At 45.2% G+C, this 15,649-nt stretch overlaps 1 protein-coding gene across 3 annotated transcripts in view; it reads left to right on the top strand.

The window, feature by feature from the left end:
- Window positions 1-387: 387 nt before the first annotated feature.
- Window positions 388-15,649, top strand: part of LARP4B (La ribonucleoprotein 4B) — a 117,966-nt gene continuing 102,704 nt past the window's right edge. For 2 of the 3 annotated variants that reach the window (XM_032161983.2, XM_058431074.1), the window contains exon 1: window positions 388-652. The gene's annotated coding sequence lies outside the window, so the exon portion shown is untranslated. Of the gene's footprint in view, window positions 653-1,320; window positions 1,519-15,649 lie in introns of all 3 variants that reach the window. The other variant, XM_058431076.1, reaches the window with a different exon arrangement.

Here is a 15,649-nt window from a genome sequence, read left to right as displayed (position 1 = left end):
GGGCGCACGCAGTGGCGGAGGACCAGGGCCCAGCCCTCCGGAAGTCAAGGCCCAGACGGCCCCGCAGCGTCAGGCGCTCTGGTAGCGCCGGGGACGGTGGGAGGGGCGGGAGGTGCGGCGTGCGCGGGGCGGGGCGAGGTGCGCGCACGCGCCAATCGCAAGGCGGCGAGCAGGGTGCACGCGCGGAGAGGCCAAGACGGCGGCGGGGCGGGCCGGGCGTCCGGTGCGCCCAATCAGCGCGCCGCAACGCCATGACGTGAGGCTCTCCCGGGTGCCGAGCGCCAGTCCGCGGGACCGGCGGGTGAGTGCGCGAGTTCAGGGCGCGGGGCGCGGGTCCGCGCGGGGGCGGGACTTCCGCAGGGCCCCGGAAGTGGGAGCTGTGTGTTCTCATGCGAACGGGAAGGAGCGTTGGGGATCTGGAGTCCCGGGGTTAAGACATTTTCGGGCCCGAAAGGGGAAGAATCCGCCGCCGCCGTCGCCGCCAGCTCGCGCCCGCCCTCTCCCCTACCTCCGGCCCGGCCCGGCCCGGCCGCGCCGCCTCTCCCTGCCGTCTCTCTCCTCGCCGTCCCCGCTTGTGGCGCGGCCGCCGGGCCCCGGGGCTGAGGCGAGGAGCCCGCGGGCGGCCGGTCGGGCGGGGCGGCGGCGCTGACAGGTGAGGCACCCTGGGCCGCGGCGGGCGGTCCCTCCCGGCCCAGCTCGGACCCGCGCCGCGCCGCCTGTCACTGCGCCGCCATCTTCCCGGAGGACGCGGCCGCGGCGGGCAGGGCCGGGCCTGGGCCGGGGCCGGGGCAGGGGAAGGCCGGGGCCGGGCTGAGGAGGACCAGGGCTAGGGCACGGGAAGGGCCAGGGCTGAGGAGGACCGGGGCCAGGACCAGGGAAAGCCGGGGCTGGGGCAGGGGAAAACTGGGGCTGAGGAGGGCCAGGGCCGGGTCAGGGGAAGGCCGGGGCCGGGGCCGGGGCTGAGGAGGACCCGCTGAGGCGAGGTGGGAGTCGACGAGGAGCTGGGTGCCCGGAAGACCAGGCCGGGGTCAGGGTCGGGTGGCCGGGGCTGGGCCAAGGCCGGCGAGGACGGGGGTCGGGCAGGGCCTGGGCGGGGTCGGGGTCGCGGGCCGCGAGCGCCCCCAGGCCGGGCGGGCGCCGGCACCCGCAGTGCGGCTCCAGCCTTGCCGCTCGCCCCTCGGTCCCGCCGGAGCCCCGGTAGGCGGCCGTGCGGGTGCGGGGCGGGACGGGTCATCAGGGCATCGCATTCCTTTAGAACCAGGAAGTTGGGATCCTGTTGCTCGGTGTGTGTTTGGAACGCTCCTGTTTTCCTCTTGATAGACTTGAGCAGAAGTGGATCTGAAGGAGTTAAAAAAATAAAGTCAGATGTGAAGATTGCCTGTGTTGGTCTTGGGGCTGGGATACACGGGCGGCAGAGGAGCCATCGCAAAGCTGCTGCACCTGCCTCTCAGGGTGCGCTTGGGAACGTTAAGAGTCATTCTGTCTCAGTGGCGTTGTGCATCGAAACTTCATGCGAATGTAATTTTGCTTTTCCCCTTATTTTTACGTAAAACGGTCTTAAAACTTGGCTGAGATGAAACTTGAGAAAGCTAACTGTAGAAAACTACCTCCTATCTGGCTTTCGTTTGAGATTCTCTAAGTAGATGCCCAATAACTTGTCTTAATAGTAAATTGGAAGTTTGAAGTTTTGGATAACTGAGGAAACAGGATGGTTTTCCTTGACAGGGCAGTGGAGTTTGTAAGTATAAACAGTATGCGTGAGGCCTTTTTCTAGAGATAAGAGCAACTGCAAGGTGAACATTGAAGGGGACAGACAAGTTATTTTCCCTTTCGAAAGTTTTTTTCTCTTAGTTTCAGTTGTTTGAATATTTAAATGCACTTGAAATAGGTGCTGAGTTGTAGTTTGTGAAGACCACAGTGGGGAAGAGTGGTGTCCTCTTTTTTCTTGGTGGTCAGGTGGTGTGTGCAGTGTGCAATTTCCATACTTCCCCAACCTGCCTGGCGCCCCTCATTACAGTCAGGGTAATTTACAGAAGTTGAAATGGTTGTGGCTTTTCAGTTTTTTCTCCTTGTATTTAATATGCTGAAAGGCAGTTTTGTAATCAGACCATATAAGAAATAGCTTAATTGAGGTTTGCTAAGTGAAATGCGTTTCGAAAGGCATCAGATTAACAAGCTTATTATTTAATCGTAAATTTAATTTGTATACTTATCTTTGAAACTTGCATTGGTTAGAAATAAATTTTATCGGCTGGGCGCGGTGGCTCACGCCTGTAATCCCAGCACTTTGGGAGGCCGAGACGGGCGGATCACGAGGTCAGGAGATCGAGACCATCCTGGCTAACACGGTGAAACCCCGTCTCTACTAAAAACACAAAAAATTAGCCGGGCGTGGTGGCAGACGCCTGTAGTCCCAGCTACCCGGGAGGCTGAGGTAGGAGAATGGCGTGAACCCGGGAGGCGGAGCTTGCAGTGAGCCGAGATCGCGCCACTGCACTTCAGCCTGGGCGACAGAGCGGGACTCCGTCTCAAAAAAAAAAAAAGAAATAAATTTTATCCGGTATTTTGAAAAGTTAATGTGAGTTGAGTTGACTTATTTACATGAAACAAAGGCATGGCTTATTCATTAGAAGTTACCCTCGTGTTGCCTACATTTTCTCAGCTGTAACAGGGGGATGATGATAATCTCATTTTCTTAGGACGGTTGTAACACAAACATGGAAATGTTGGCTGTTTTTGCTATTTTTACTATTACTGATTTTTTTCTCCCCCCCTCCTTCCCCGAGTTGGAGTCTTGCTCTGTCACCCAGGATGGAGTGCAATGACACAATCTCAACTCACTGCAACCTCCACCTACTAGGTCTTCAAGTGATTCTCCTGCCTCAGCCTCCGGAGTAGCTGGGATTACAGGCACGTGCCACCACACCTGGCTAATTTTTGTATTTTTAGTAGAGACAGGGTTTCAGCATGTTGCCCAGGCTGGTCTCGAACTCCTGACCTCAAGTGATCCACCTGCCTCGGCCTCTCAAAGTGTTGGGGTTACAGGAGTGAGCCACCGCGCCCAGCTTACTGAATTTTAAAAATATTTTACCTTGTAGCTGTCAATTTATTAGCAGAAAGTTTTGTTTTTTGTTTTTGTTTTTGTTTTTGGCTTGTTTACATGTATCTGGGCAGGGAAAACAGCTTCTGAGCACAGAATGCATATTTGGAGAAAGCAGTTCCACTATATTTGAGTAGGAACCAGACAGAAAAAAGATAACATGGGTACAGTTCTGTAGAAGAGTAGCTGAAATTAAGTGGCAGCAAATTCAGGGAGAAATGTAATTTGGTTTAATGTTCGGGAAGATTGCCCTTTTTAAAAGTGAGATTTAAAGAATTTATTGCATTTAATGCAATTTCCATAAGCACAAGTTTTGACAAGTATATATTTAAGCTGTTTTTATGAAGCAGTCTTCACATTATCTTAAAATGTAGTTCTAAAATACGTGCAGGCTGGGTGAGGTGGCTCATTCCTGTAATCCCAGCACTTTGGGAGGCCTAGGTGAGTTTAGGAGCCCAGGAGTTCACCAGCCTGGGCAACATAGAGAGACCTCATCTCTACCAAAAAATCAAAAAATTAGCCAGGCATGGTGGCTCACACCTGTAGTCCAGCTGTTGGAGAAGCTGAAGTGGGAGGATCGCTTGAGCCTGGGAGGTTGAGGCTGCAGTGAGCCATGATCTGCCACTGCCCTCCATCCTGGGCAACAGTGAGACCTTGTCTCCCCCTACCCCCAAAACATGCAAATTGGGACGTCAGATCGTTAATGGTGTTTACAGTGAACAGTGCCTTCAGGTAGCTGCAGCTACTCTACATAGATTTGCAAGTTTTTGTAGTGATAGGCTATGGTAGGTGTTACCAGCCAAGGAGTGGCTGACAAATTCCTTTCACTGTTACTTCATTGTCATGTTAAAATTCATATTTTCCGTCAAAATAGTGATAGCTAGGATTATAATCTAGGTCTTCCAATTTTAGTAACGTGTTGTCTATGTTAGGGTCTCTATATAGATGTGTTACCATCAATCAGTTTCATTTGTTTTTATCCTAGTGTTAAAGGTACAAGTTTTTGTTTTTTTTTTTCTTTCCTGAGGCGGAGTTTCACTCTTGTTGCCCAAGCTGGAGTGCAATGGTGCCTTCTTGGCTCACTGCAATCTCCGCCTCTCGGGTTCAAGTGATTCTCCTGCTTCAGCCTCCCGAGTAGCTGGGATTACAGGTGCCCGCCACCACACCTGGCTGATTTTTTTTTTTTTTTTTTTGTATTTTTAGTAGAGATGGGGTTTCACCATGTTGGCCAGGCTGGTCTTGAACTCCTGACCTCAAGTGATCCGCCCCCCTCGGCCTTCCAGAGTGCTGGGATTACAGGCGTGAGCCACGGCACCCGGCCAAAGATACAAGTTTTAAATATGCTTTTATCATGCATACAGTACTCTTATAGATTCTGTCAGATTTAGGGATATTCTTTTCAGATTGATAAATTGCACAAAAATCTTGGAGTATATTCTTGTAATTTCTTCTGCAAAATTCTCAAAACAACCTTTTTCCAGTGGGGAGAAGACATGAACACTGATGTCATGTTTTTGGAAAATACCTTGTTAAAAACAGACACTGCTGTAAGGGTTTGCTTGCTTATGCTCTTTTGTAGAACTTTATTGACGTGAAGAGTTCTCTTTCTGTGAAAGCTTATTTCAGAGTACGAAGTGAATGAGGCACTCAGAGAGTTAACCTCATCAGGTCTGAGTTTAGTTCAGTTTAAACTTTTTGCTCTTATGCTTGTTGATATCTTCGTAACTACTTCTAGAGTTATTTTGATTAGAAAATGAATTCCTTTTTTAGAACATGGAATTGTAAGGTAGAAAACTGCTACGTTCTCAAAAGAAGGAAGATAAATTCCAACTTGAAAGTTTTTTCCCCAGTGTTCTAATGCTTTGTTTTTCCTGTGTGTAAAGGCCTTTCTTAGGAACGAGGAAAATTACTAACTCAGCTGTGTTTCCTTCCCTTCTCTTTCTCATCGCCCCCCCACCGCCACCCCATACCTTAATACCTTTTGTCCCTTCAATGCCTTTATAAACTCTGTCTTCTCATAGTTTTTCTGGTGAAGCTGTCGTGGCTCCTATTTTCAACCATAAAGGATTTGCAGTTCAGTGATGCTACTGGTTTTACATCTTCTTTCCCATCAACCCCATTGCCCTGGTTAGGAGACCTAGACCGTGGAGTACATTGTAATATTGAAAGTATTTCATGTTTAACACAATTTTTTTTTTTTTTGAGACCGAGTCTCGTGTTGCCCAGGCTGGAGTGCACTGGCACGATCACGGCTCACTACAACCTCTGCCTCCCAGGTTTAAGCGATTCCCCTGCCTCAGCCTCCTGAGTAGCTGGGACTACATACAGGTGCATGCCACCACACCCGGCTAATTTTTGTACTTTTAGTACAAATTGGGTTTCACTATGTTGGCCAGGCTGGTCTTGAACTCCTGACCTCAAGTGACCCATCTGCCTTGGCCTCCCAAGAGTGCTGGGATTACAGGCGTGAACCACTGCGCCCGGCCATGTTTAACACAAATTTGAAAGCGTACTACTTAATTTTTGAGGAGGAGTATGATAATCATAGAGATGAGGCTTGATCTTTGCTGAAAATGTGCTTTATGAAGTCTGATGTGCATGAATTTGCCCGATAAAATGCTCTTTTATTTACACAAATCATTTTAGTCACACTGTAGCCAGAGTGTGGCATAGCCTGATGGCTGGCCTCTTTTCAGAAACTCATCAGGACTGCCCTAGGCCTCGCCCTGTGTGTGCTTCCACTTCTGTGTCTTCCTTCTTGCCCTGCCCCACCTTTTAGTCAGGACCACGCCTCCGTCTCCTACCTTGGTGTTGCAAACGTTGTAGGCATTGCTGTGGGTAGATTCTTTGCCTGAAATTGAATGTCCACCTCCTTTAAAAAAATTTTTTAAATATTTACTTAGCTCCTTAAACCATCCTTAAAAAGATATTTTAGGAGTCCTCCAGGCTGCTTTGCCTTAACTTCTGAGATTATGCTTCTCTGTTTCTGTAGCAACGTAAGCGTACCTTTGTGTTACTTAGCACATAATTAATGTAAGCTCCTCGTGAGTGAGATTCTCTTTTTATGCTTGTCACCTCTGACCAGCCCAGGGACTGGTAAACTGTAGATGTTTAGTGAAATTAATTCAAGTAAAGAGATAAGAATGCTCAAAGACATTTCCCACCCGTGTTCCAGAGAAATTGTTTGCTGTACTTGCACATTTCTGTAAACAAATAGGAAAATCTTTACTCAAAAAGGATACATTAGAAAGTTTCTTATAGAGTATAAAAGCTATATTTACAAATTTTTAACTTACTTTTCATAGCTACATATAGTGCATAAAGTATTTTCAGATAGAATAATTTAACCACATGACCTTTAAATTATACTGTTTCTCAGTCTTTAAAAACGTGCCCTCTTTCGGCCGGGCACTTTGATTCATGCCTGTAATCCCAGCACTCTGGGAGGCGGAGGCGGGTGGATCACCTGAGGTTAGGAGTTCGAGACCAGCCTGGCCAACATGGTGAAACCCCGTCTCTACTAAAAATAAAAAAATTAGCCAGGCATGGTGGTGCGTGCTTGTAATCCCAGCTACTTGGGAGGCTGAGAATTGCTTAAACCCGGGAGGCAGAGGTTGCAGTGATCTGAGATCACGCCACTGCACTCCAGCCTGGGCGACAGAGTGAGGCTCTGTCTCAAAAAATAAATAAATAAATAAATAAATAAATAAAATAAATGCCCCCTTTTTGATAGCCATAGAATTTCTTACCTTTTTTGCTTTAAAATAAAAACATCATGTTAACCCAAAATAAAACAATTGCAATATTGAAAATGTATCTTTTAAACTTTAGTGGATGTTTTTCCATTTTTTATTTTCTGTTAAGTATTGCTAAAGGGCCTGGCATAAAGAAGGGCCACTGAGAGGTAAGAAAAGGGTTCATTTTCTTCCTGTGGCAGGTGTTCTGACCAGCTGAACACTAGGGATGCAAAGATGAAAGGCAACAGGATTTTTCTGTACGGCCCGTCATCCAGCAGGAATAGGAAAGTGCATTGTTCTACATAAAGCCGTAGAGACTGGCCTCTGGAAGTGGCTGGCTCTCAGCTCCATGCTTCTTTGGATAGTCTGCTACAACAGTCACGTATATTATGGTGTATCCTGCCCTGCACTCTCCATGTCTCCCCTCCTTGCTATATTTTTTTCGTAGTATTTATGACAGTATAACATGCTGTATAATTTACTTATTTTATGTATGGCCCGTCTTCTCATACTTGAATGTAAACTCTTATGAGATCAAGATTTATTTTTTGCTCCTCAGTATGAACCTAGGCCTTAGAACAATATCTGGTACGTAGCATGCACTAAATAGTTGATGAGTAGATCCCAGTATGGTGAACAAGAGGGATAGATTGCCATCTCTTTTGGAGTTTGCTGTCCATTGAGACAGGTGGATAATCACATAATCCAATAGGAAAGTGCAGTGCACTAAGATCTGGCCTGGAGGGGAGGGATCAGGAGGCTTCCCTGAGGATGTGATGGTGGCACTGAGATTGGAGGGATGGTGGTGGAGTGAGAGGTCAGCAAAGAGAATTACCTGTGTAGTGTCCCAGGTGGGAAGGTGCAGAGTGCTTTGAAGGAACTAGTGTGAACAAGGCTGAAGGAAGAGAATGCAGCTGGGAGGTAGGTGGAGAGTTTTATTTTGCAGAGCTTGGGAGGTCCCATATAGGTTGATTATTTTACCCTTTATCCTAAGACCAGTGGGAAGCAGTTGGAGGATTTTACGTCATAGAATTGTCTTTTTAAAATGATTCTGCTTTGTAGAGAGTGGTGTGGAAGCAGGGAGTGGTCACATGGGGGTGTTACTGTGCGGCAAGGTAGGGAACCTCTTTCTTCTTGTGTATACCTCTCTTCATAGTTGACAAGGCCAAGCCCCAGTCTAAATGATACCAGCCAGCTTCCTTAAAATCCCTTTAATTTGTATTACATATAATCGTATATGTTTAAAAAATATTTTATTTTTTTGAGTCAGTTTGTGTCACCCAGGTTGGAGTCCAGTGGCATGCTCACAGCTCTCTGCAGCCTCGACCTGGGCTTGAGCGATCTTGCCACCTCAGCCTCCCGAGTAGCTGGGACCCATGGGTGCATGCCACCACACCTGGCTAATTAAAAAAAAGCTTTTTTTTTTTGTAGAGGTGGCGGGTCTCACTATGTTGCCCAGTCTGGTCTCGAATTCCTGGGTTCAAGCAGTCCCAGAGTGTTGGGATTACAGATGTGAGCCATTGCACCTGGCCTAAAAATGCTTTAAAAATTGTTTAGAAAATATGTCTTAAATTTGCTAATATTTGCCAGTTGTTTAAAATATATTTGTTATTTCAGATAATTTCAAACATTCCTTTTTTGGGAATATCTCTGAAAAATGAGAACATTTTGTTTACAGATTTCAGAGAGCTTTGTTTTTATTGTCAGTGCCCAAAATACAGAGATAAAAACCTAGTGATCAATTTGGTATAGATTTACAAATTGTTTCAGTGATTGTTTCTGTTAACATGTTGAACATTCTCTTTTTAAAAATATCAAGTCCTTTAAAATTTTCTTTAAAGGTGGCTTCATGCTTTTCTGAACATTCTTTATCTTTGTTGATGACATATTTGTATTTCATCATTGAGGTTATCGTCTGTGTAATTTTTGCCTTATCAGTCAGAGAATACCAGTAACCTTTAGGAAGCACGTACAGATTTTTTTTTTTTTTTTTTACTGGGTCCATAAAGGGGGAAAGTTTAGTCAGGTTGGAGAGTAGTCACACTTTTTCCTGAGAGGTAATAAATACCAGGCTCTCTATCTGGAGGAAGGGTCAGTAAATCATGTTTGCAAAGGAAAAGATGTGGTAGTTGGTAGGATTCAGACCTGTGCCGGGAAACCCCAGTGGATTTCTAGTTCATCGCTTTAACCATTCAGTCCTGACTTTAAAAGTAGACTTGAAGTCCCTATGGGAAGTTACCTTCGAAAAATCTAGACATTTGAAAGGATGAAAGCATTGTCTCTTGTGCTTTTAGGAGGTTAAAAACATTTAAACCACTGATAGAACACTGGCATTTAGTGTTTCTTGAGTACTGTAAATACAGTAGCTTACTGTGAAAGTCTTTTTGGGTGGACTTTTGTCTGGCATGATTTGTTTTTTTTTTTTGAAGTGGAGTCTCACCTGTTGCACAGGCTGGAGTGAGTGGGGCAGTCTCCGCTCACTGGAAGTTCTGCCTACCGGGTTCATGCCATTCTCCTGCCCCAGCCTCCTGAGTAACTGGGACTGCAGGTGTGTGCCACTACGCCCAGCTAATTTCTTTGTATTTTTAGTAGAGACGGGGTTTCACCATGTTAGCCAGGATGGTCTCGATCTCCTGACCTCAAGCAATCTGCCCGCCTCGGCTTCCCAAAGTGTTGGGATTGCAGGCGTGAGCCACCGCGCCCGGCCTGCTTGGCATGATTTTAAGTTCTATGTTCCATATTCCTCTGTGGTTAATATCCATACCTCCAGTGATACTTGTTGTTTGTTTGCTTATTTATTTATTTATTTATTTAAGAGACGGGGTCTCATTCTGTTGCCCAGGCTGCAGGAGTGGAGTGCAGTGGTGTGGCCATTGCTCACTGCAGCCTCCAGTTTCTGAGCTCCAGTGATCCTCCTGGCTATTTATTTATTTATTTTATTTTATTTTATTTTTTGAGACGGAGTCTCGCTTTTTCACCCAGGCTGGAGTGCAGTGGCTCAATCTCGGCTCACTGCAAGCTCCGCCTTCTGGGTTCACGCCATTCTCCTGCCTCAGCCTCTCCAAGTAGCTGGGACTACAGGCGCCCACCACTACGCCCGGCTAATTTTTTTTGTATTTTTAGTAGAGACGGGGTTTCACCGTGGTCTCGATCTCCTGACCTTGTGATCCGCCCGCCTCGGCCTCCCAAAGTGCTGGGATTACAAGCGTGAGCCACCGCTCCCGGCCAGCTCCTGGCTATTTAAATAATAATTTTTCGAGACATGAGGTCTTGCCATGTTACCCAGGCTGGCCTCAATCTCCTGGCCTCAAGTGATCCTCCAGCCTCAGCCTCCCAAGTTGCTGGGAATATGAATGTGAGCCCCTGTGCCTTGCTCCAGTGACAATTGTTACCAGGCTAGATTGCTAGTTCAGGTTGCCTTTCAGTGGGTCACTTGGAGCAGGGGTCCGTAACTCCCAGGTTGTCGACCCGTACCCATCATGGCCTGTTAGGAACTGGGCTGCACAGCAGGTGAGCAGCAGGGTGAGTGAGCAGCAGGGTGAGTGAGCATTACTGCCCGAGCTCCACTTCCTCTCAGATGAGCAGTTGTGCTAGATTCTCATAAGAGCGCAAATCCTGCTGTGCACTGCACATGCAAGGGATCTAGGTCACATGCTCCTTATGAGAATCTAATGCCTGATGATCTGAGGTGGAACAGTTTCATCCTGAAAGCATCCTCCTCACCACCCCCTACTCCCTGACCCCTCCGCTCTGTCTGGAAAAATTGTCTTGCGTGAAACCAGTCAGTCCCTGGTGCCAAAAAAGGTTGGTTACCGCTGACATGGAGTACTGACCTTTGTGAAAATGAGTAACTGATGAATCAGCAATAGTTGGTTCTTCACACTGTCAGTGAAGACCAAAGAATGAATATGGGAAGCGGTATTACCAGTGTTGCTGGGTGTGCACATGGCCTTCAGTTTTTCACAGCTCTTCCCATTTCTTCTTATACACTGATGAATTTAATCTCTTCTGCTGAAATCATTATTCTTTAGGGCTGAGTACAGGAGAGTTAAACCTAAGCATGAAAGGACTGCAAGTGGGACGTAGAACTGCCAAATAAACTGTAGAAGCATCGAGGCACTTAAAAATCTCCATGACCTGGCGAAATTCCAGTGAAGAGTAAACTTTTGCAGTGTGCCTTGGGATTCTGAGTGACCACAAGTTTTATTACCTTTCAGGCAAGGCCACACAGATTCTTGGCATACTATTTCCTGTAAGTTCAGAATTTTGGAAGTGTGTTGGTCATTGTGGTAGTCCCCCCCTCCCCCCTGCCCCGCCTCCCCCTGCCAACCTTACGGGAAAGAAAGAAGTGGTAGTTTTATTCTGTTATTGAGAATAGGTTTTTCATGAAATCACGTGAAGTTACAGCTCAACATAAGTAGCTATAGACTAGATGTTTTCTCAAAATCGTTATATGGCCACAAATTGTATTAGATAATTATATGAGCGAGGCAAATAAATGCTGGATCATTAACTTCCAGTTTTCTTTCTTTTTTTTTTTTTTTTGAGATGGAGTTTCACTCTTGTTGCCCAGGCTGGAGTGCAATGGTGTGATCTCGGCTCACTGCAACTTCCACCTCTTGGGTTCAAGCGGTTCTCCTGCCCCAGCCTCCTGAGTAGCTGGGATTACAGGCATGCACCACCACGCCTGGCTAGTTTTGTATTTTTAGTAGAGACAGAGTTTCTCCATGTTGGTCAGGCTGCTCTCGAACTCCCGACCTCAGGTGATCCGCCTGCCTTGGCCTCCCAAAGTGCTGCGATTACAGGTGTGAGCCACCGTGCCTGACCCTTAACTTCCCGTTTTCAATTTGATGTTGGGAGGTGTGGTTAGGTAAATTTATTGTAAAGCATATATTTACGAAATGTTTAATAATAATAATAGTGAACATAACATTTAATCAGCCTTAACCCAGTTGCATGGAGTATTTCTTTTTATCAGTTCCATTGTTATCAGTCTGGAATTACAAGACTGAAGGAACCTTTAATTCTTTTTAATTCTTTTTTTTTTTTTTGAGACAGAGTCTCACTGTCCCCCAAGCTGAAGTGCAGTGGCTGTATCTTGGCTCACTGTGGTCATCACCTCCTGGGTTCAAGTGATTCTCGTGCTTCAACCTCCAGAGTAGCCGAGACTACAGGCACGTCACCATGCCCAGCTTATTTTTATAGTTTTAGTAGAGATGGGGTTTCTCCATATTGCCCAGGCTGGTCTCCAACTCCTGACCTCAAGTGATCTGCCTGCCTCGGCCTCCCAAAATGCTGAGATTACAGGCCTGAGCCACTGTGCCTGGCCTAATTAATTCTGAATTCATATAATGTTAGGTGTGAATTAAATAGTACTTTTGAAGTAAGATGTTTATATTCTAAGACTTTGAGTTTTGTTCTACATTATTTTGTCAACTGAGATTTGGTAACTAATTGTGAAAATAATTGTCAGAAAAACAGTGTAATATTGCAGTTGCAGTCTTAGGATTTTAGATCTCTAAAGACTCAGAAACTGAAGCCCATGAGGTAAAATTAATTAGAGATACAGCTGGCTAGTTGGTGACAGAGCTAGGACTGTAACGAGTCTCCTCTTTAAGTCCAGCATCCCGCTGCAATGTAATTGCAGAGTTTACTGTGGTCGTTATTAAGGCGTACCCTCCACTGTAGTATAGCAAAAGAAATTGGTGAAAGCATTAATTTTATGTATGTTAGATAATTTAAATAAGTGTTTCAACTTTTTGAGGTAGTTTTTTTTTTTTTTTGAGATGGAGTCTTGCTCTGTCACCCAGGCTAGGGTGCAGTGGCGCAATCTTGGCTCACTGCAAGCTCCGCCTCCCAGATTCATGCCATTCTCCTGCCTCAGCCTCCCGAGCAGCTAGGACTACAGGCGCCCACCACCACATCCGGCTAATTTTTTGTATTTTTAGTAGAGATGGGGTTTCACCGTGTTAGCCAGGATGGTCTTGATCTCCTGACCTTGTGATCCGCCCGCCTCGGCCTCCCAAAGTGCTGGGATTACAGGCTTGAGCCACCGTGCCCGGCCTTTTGAGGTAGATTTTTAAAGCAGTTATTAGATTGTGCTTTTTAAAAGATTGAAATATATTCACTCCAGAAAAATTAAGTGTTTTGTCATTTTAGATAATCCATTAACCTTAATCCAAATAGGGAGGTGCTAATTGGTGTTTCTAGTTAACACCCTCTGGTTTGTATCATGTAATCAGACTGCAGCTTACAGTTCATCTTTGAGAAATAGTCTAAGAGAAATTCATGTAAATTAAATGGTTTTCTTCCTAAAGCATTCAGGGAGAGTTGTTCATTTTAACGTCCATGCTGTTAACACAGGAGTCTGTGTGCAGGCTCGGATCCAGCTTCAACACCTGTGTTCATACGCGCCACCTTTGTGTAGAGGAAATCACACTAGAGATAATGTGACTTGCTGTGAGCTCTCCTGGCCTTTGGTTTACTGTCCTTAGGCAACTGTGTTGTGTGTCAGGATCTTTCACACAGCTTTCTTACCCTCTAAGAAACTACTGCAAATTGCAACAACTCCCACCCTCAACAATGTATTGGACTTGTAATTCAGAGGATTGAAAGCCCCCCCTTTTTTTTTCCCCCATTTATTCTTCAGAACACTTGTTTTAACTGTTTGGGAAACTGAGTCTTGGTGACACTTTGCTTTACATCATCCAATACAGGAAGAACAGAAAATGGGAACTTTCTAGCTTCTTGCTTTTTGCAAGTAATACCCAGCTCTTAGAAAGGGTCAGCATTCTGTGCAGCACCTTGGATCCAAATAACATGATGTATTTGGGGGCTTAAGTCACACATCATAGTTCAGCATCGGAGATACAGGCCCTGTATTTAATAGTTTAATAATTATTTAAATATTTAATAGTTTAATAATTACTATTAAACAAAGTATTAATAGTAATTTTCACTGTGTGGTTATCTTTTTTTTTTTTTTTTTGAGACAGTGTCTCACTCTGTTGCCCAGGCTGGAGTGCAGTGGCGTGATCTTGGCTTATTGCGGTCTTGACCTCCCAGTCTCAAGTGGTCCTCCCTCCTCAGCCTCCCGAGTAGCTGGGACTACGGGCACGTGCCACCACACCTGGCTAATTTTTGTATTTTTTTGTAGAGATGGGTTTTTGTCTTGTTGTACAGGCTGGTCTCAAACTCCTGGGCTCAAGCAGTCCTCCTGCCTTGGCCTTCAAAAGCACTGGGATTACAGGCATGTGCCATCATCCCCGACCTGTCTGAAACTTTTTTTGTGATGTTAGTATTGACCTAAAATGAAGAAGCTGAGTAAAGAGTTTATTTGGGCCAAGCATGATGATTGCAACCCAGGAGCATAGACCAAGTTGCTCAGCGGCAGTTACAAGTGGATTTTTATGATGGAATGATGGATGACGGTGCTGGGAAGGCTCATCCTCAGCCCTCAGTCAAGTCACTGATTTATGTAACTGTCATTGCTTGTTAAATCTTCTGTAGTCTTTGAATTTCATGCTTTTGGTTTTCTTAGAGAGAGGTAAAACAACAAAATACGTAGTAAAAATCCTATGACATTGGGGATTCATTCCAAATTGTAGGAAAACAATAAAAACTCAAAAACAATGGTTAAGGCTGGAATCTAATAACATGGGTACTGTAGTTTTGTTATGAAGCACAATTTTTTCTCTCTCCAGTCCCCATTTTTACCAAAGATATAAATCTTAGAAGGACCAGCTTACTTGCAAAATAAGTTTTAGTATTATACTTGGGCCGATTATTTGCATAAAATACAACAAGAATAATGATTGGCCATATAGGTTCTTTAAGTTGTCTTTGCTGGAACTTTCATAAGGAATTTTGGGTTCAACTGTAAAGCCTCAAGGCTAGGAAGCTAAGCCAAGGACTATGCTGGTAATACATGAATTGGGTGGATTCCTCTCCTCTTGAGGTCACAAAATGTCTTGAGGTTCCTGGGCATGTCAGAAAGTAAGATTCTTTTACTTGCTGCACATCAGGAACCTTGTAAAGGAGCCATGTAAACAAGGTACCAGGCTAGTCTTTCCAACAGGCTTTTTATTGGCTCTACATAGTCAACCTCAGTTCTTTAAACTAGTCTGGTCACATCTTAAAATAGACCATTCCAGTCAAGAGCGTCGGTAGAATAACCAGTGTCTTAATTGTGTCCTGTTAGAATAAACCGGTTTTTATTGAACTTAAAACGCATATAATTAGACTGTCATAAAACAAGAATACTCATGAATAGTTTACACATTTTGGAGAAATCAGGTAGAGAGTAAGGTGAATGTTTCAGTCTTGCTCATAAAGTTATGTTTTACCCATTTGCTACAAGCTATAAAAAGCTTGAAAGAAAAAAGCTTCCTCGACTTGGGAAAACAAAACATGAAAAGAATCAGCAACAAAAAGTCGTAAAAATCATCTCAGTCATCTGTAATTTCAGTCCCATGTAATTAAGTTTTATTCTGCATGATATACAGAGTTAGCAATCTTCATGAACACAACAGTTTATTAGAGTTCTTCAAGTTTTTACTTAGTCCAATGATAATGATCTCCAAAATTAACAGAAACTTGTATTCAAGAGTACTCACCACCTGGCGCAGTGGCTCACGGCTATAATCTCAGCACTTTAGGAGGCCAAGAAGGGAGGATCGCTCGAGGCCATGAGTTCAAGACCAGCCTGGCCAACATAGCAAGACCTCCATCTCGACAAAAAATTGAAAAATTAGCCAAGTGTGGTGGTGTGTGCTTATAGTTGTAGCTACTCGGGAGGCTGAGGCGGGAGGAT

This window comes from Hylobates moloch, unplaced genomic scaffold (assembly GCF_009828535.3).
Source record: "Hylobates moloch isolate HMO894 unplaced genomic scaffold, HMol_V3 SCAFFOLD_2, whole genome shotgun sequence".
Lineage (NCBI taxonomy): Eukaryota > Metazoa > Chordata > Mammalia > Primates > Hylobatidae > Hylobates > Hylobates moloch.
Note: the sequence above shows the minus strand (reverse complement) of the source record. Positions and strands in the feature narration are given on the sequence as shown.